This window comes from Melanostigma gelatinosum (genome assembly GCF_949748355.1).
Source record: "Melanostigma gelatinosum genome assembly, chromosome: 13".
In the NCBI taxonomy this organism is placed as follows: Eukaryota; Metazoa; Chordata; class Actinopteri; order Perciformes; family Zoarcidae; genus Melanostigma; species Melanostigma gelatinosum.
This window is the reverse complement of record NC_136646.1, coordinates 20507640-20512213: the sequence shown is the minus strand read 5'-3', so window position 1 is coordinate 20512213 and position 4574 is coordinate 20507640.

Genomic DNA, 4574 nt, shown 5'->3' with positions numbered 1-4574 from the left:
TTTCAGGAGTGCAGAGCCAAAAAATACGAAATCCAACACAACTACCCAAATAAGAGTGCATTCAATATGAGATTAATATTTTTGGTGTATGCCCCAGCAATAGGAAATGGGAATACTGTGTCGACTTGTTTTATTCCTCACATTTGGGATGTGTTTCCTCACCCAAATTAGTATTGCGGTTATTGGATTTTTCTTTCTTAGCTGCCTGTGAACCTGAAGGAGACTCCAAATCTTTCCTTCCAGTGCAAATACAAGAATGATCCCTTCATTATAAGGGGATACAAATATAAACGCCTCATCTGCTTTATGCCTATAAGCTAGATTGAGGATGTAACGGCTGGACTCAGCCATTACGAATGAGACATTTAACTGATGCTCTTCCCCTTAGTGATTAACAACAAGGGCCGGCCAGGGGCTAAGTGTCTTACTCAAGGACACCTGTGTCGGGTTGAACTCCCAGCCTCTGATATACCCTTGAATTTGGGTTTATATCTATTGACGCTGACTGAGTGTTTGGTTCCTCCTTCTGGTCCAACTGGCCTTACCCCCCAGATCTAGCTCATGATCTAATTGGCTGGCTTATCCCATGATTGGGCACTGACCTCCCCCAGTCCCCTTCCTCCTTTAGCTATTGGTTGGACAGTATCTCTGTGTACTGATTCTCCTTTCTCTGTAGCGTGATTAGACTGTGACCTTGCATGCCGTCCTGTCTCCTCTGCCCAATCGGACAGTGACCTTACTGGTCGACTGGTCTGTGTTGTGGTGTATTCGTTCCCTGAGAGTATTGATCCCAGGCAGAAAAGCAGTCAATGGACCGTCTGTGGGAGGTTTAGTGTTGCTCTGTACACTACAGTAGGAATGTGCGTTTCTGGGCATGGCGCTATCTGAGTGGAACGATTGGTCAACATGTTTCTGAAGGCATATCTATCTGTGAATAAGCAGCCTCTGTACATATTTAGCTTGTTGTAAATTGCAATCCCCAAACCCTTGATTACCATTGTTGCTGTGTCACCCCTCGTCGCCAGCTTGTTTTTTTCTGCCCTTCTCTGCTCCTGTTTTTTTCCCTCCCTCTTTATCTGTCTCGCCTCCAATTTAATGTCAGCATCTCTTATATCCCTCTCTCTCCACCTCCCTCTTCCTGTCTTGCTACACAATCATTCTGTCTGTCTGTCTCCTCTATTTCTTCCTTGCCCCTCCCTCCCTCCTGATGCTCTCACTGGCATTTGAGGTGGGCGGTTTTGTGCCAGACAGCCATTCCTCAGATTGAGATATCCTGGGGTTTAAAGTCACTCAGACAGATTTACTATCTTAATGGGAGAGAGTGGTTGGGGGGCAAGAGGAGAGCTGGTTTAGGATGTACGGTCTGGATGGCATTTTGATTCGCTAATTTCTTATTCATTTCTGCAATAGGCTGAGCTGAGATGGGCAGATAAATAGACTCTGCATTATCTGAGTTCCTTTTACACTGACAGACTATCCTGATGTGACAATCAACTTTTCAAAAGAGACAGGGACAGAGAGCGAACAAGAGAGAAACAGTGCGTCCCTGTCGTCAAGGACAGGGAGAAAACTATAAAGGGAGTGGAAGCATTTCTTTTTTCGGAACTTGTTCAGAGTGAACTATGTCTTTGCCTAATGCGGTGATTGATTGATGGGTGGGAGACAGATGGACACATGGGGAGCACTTTGCTATGGCGGTGCCACTCAATGCACAAAGACTGACGCTGACATTTCACAGACCAACATACATCAAATGATCAATAGTCCTTCCACTGTCCGACGAGGCACCTTGCTTGAGAAATAGGTCCACTGCTTCACAAGGACAAAACAGCTCGGTGGAAAACTGAGCTGACCTCTCACCATGAACATTATTTTGCCAGTGATTTATTTTCCAACTACGCCACAACTTGTACAAGATTTTTGTCGAAACATATTCAATACCAGGGATTTGCAACATATCTGTACTATTAGGCACAGCTTTGCATATATTCTCCTCAGTCTGAGTCCCTGGAGGCTCACAGACTGTGAGAAGCTGGAGTTTGGGCATTGACCTGCTTTTATTTCGACAGAATGAGTTCAAAAATAGACAGTATGCTAAAGAAGTCGAGTTTCTCCTGGATGAAAGGACAAGGAGCACGCACATAAGGCAGTCAGACTTAGTACATCTAATTATACCTCTATCTCGTGTTTTAGGAGAGTTTAGTCCTCCAAACTGTGGTGTGGTTTTGCAGTTTATCGGTCTCCATCTTGTTGTATCTCTTGACCTTATTGGCTGATTGATTCTAATTGTGTTTCAGGGGATGTTGGAGAGCTTCAAAAGAGTCTGCACAAAGCCGACAGTGGGTTCAAATCTGATGCTGATGTGTTGCAGAGACCACGGAAACTGATGTGTTCCACCGACTCCAGTTGGAACTAGATGACTAAGGGCTCATCTCTATTCCCAACTTGATGTTAAGGAAGAGAAAGGCTCTTGTCCGCAGGCTCCCGTTTCTGGTCTTGGAAACATAATAACAAGCTATCTATGCACTGCAAGCATAACTCCGCATTCCTCAGCCAAATCTATTTGCAAAGACAATCTTACATGTAGAGTGTCTCTGCTTGCAAATTCAACATGGCCCAGAGCCTCAAGAGTCAAATTCAATAAAGGTAAGACACAAAACATGGCTTCATGACATTCTTAAAGGCACAAGCAAGCTTTTCCTAAAAAACAATGTATTGACTGTTATACCCTTATAGAAAAGAATCCCTCTCAATCATCAGTATGATCTTCAGATACCCTGTCCTCTGACTGTATTTTCTCATTTTGCTGTGTTTTTGGCCATTGACCTCTTTAAAAACGTAGAGACCAGGTGCCAATTGAAAGCTACAAAAATGTCACACACATCCAAAAAAACACGCAAATATAGCAAAGCAAAATAGTAGGCAGACAAAGCTCGTTATAGCTTGGAATTTAAATACATTTAATACAATGGATCTATGTAGGCTATAGGTTTACCGGTATATGTTGAATAAAAAAATAGCTTGAAAAATAAAAGAGAAACCAGTACTCAGTCTCTCGCACTCTTACAGTGTTTGTAGTTCTTTCACACATTTGTGTTTTAGGGACTCCACACGAGACGGCTCATAATTATCTAAATTCCTCTGTAATTACAGTAAAGAGTGTTTTGCTTTGAAATTCTACGTGACGTTTTGGGATGATTGACCCATTGGTCAGATTTAAACACCAACATCATTATATATCCCCAGGACCTCATTGACAGTAGGGCTCCTTGCAATTAAGTATGCACCACGTTGAGTGAGTAAGCATATGGTATTATTCAAGCAATAACTAATTCAAATTAAGCATTTACTATGTAGTGTGCCCATTTATACATTTTGAGGTTTGTTTTGGGATCCAGATAAGGTACACAATTCCAATACTCTACAAAGTTGTACGCGTTTACCACCTTCTCTTTCCAAAGGAGGTGAATGTAATTATACTCCTTTGTAATTCATCACTGGGTTCATTTCTTTATAGGATATGTAAATTTGCAATAGGTGATGTTTCTGATGTTAACATGGAATTAATGAGGGCCCTCAAAGCATTGAAAATGGGATATTTAAAAAATGCAACAGCAATGTGCCCTTGTAGAAATGATGCCCTTGTAAATTACAATAATCCACACACCTCCCTGTCAACAGTTTTTCAGGAAGTAATTTTTACCAAACATTTAAAAATGTACAAATAGTTCTGTTGGGCGATAGGTTAACATTTTCGGAGATCAGCTGAACACACAGTCTTTCCGTGGTTCCAACTATCGTTATTTCCCAAAGTTAAAAAAATATGCTGGCTCTAAACGCAGTTGTTTTCCAGCCATTAAAATGGCCCTCGTTCTCCGGAGGCAGACTATTTAATCAACAAAATAAAAGGACAAACATGCCCCCAAAAAACAACCGGCGATATACTCAACCGATCGCAGATATATTCATCCAATTGCCAAACCCTAACCGACAGTAAGGCCTTTGGTTTGTGTTCACGGCAATGAGGCTAATAGCGTTTTAAGATAGATAGATATGTAGTTTGTGGATCGTGAAGATGTGTTTTTTCATGATATGGCTGAACGTTTAATGTAACTTTTGCCAATCTCAACACAAACCTGCCAGGCTTAATCATTTAGTTTTTCTTGCAACAAAATCAAATCACTTCTTACACAATGGCAGTTGTCTAGTATCACTCTCATCCTGTGTATGCTAAAGTGATATTATGTAGCACAAGAGCCAACGATCTATCAGCGACACACAGATGGTTTTGGCATCAGTGTTGTCACTTAATGGGTAAGGTGACCAACCTGCCAAAGACTTGATATGTACACATTTTTGTCCTTACACTCACTTTGCCCGTTTTTCTCCCTTCATCTCCTCTAGGGAAAGTAAGAGGGGTGGGTGTCGCTCAGTCATACATGGGCACATCAGTCTGGTCTCTGTGACCCAGACCAAGGCACCCTGCAAAGCCCCTCGTGTTCTTCCTTTATTGCCGCTGCCCCCTCAGCGTCCTCTGCCTCCTCTTTCTCAGTGCCGTCCGATAGGTGAGGGCG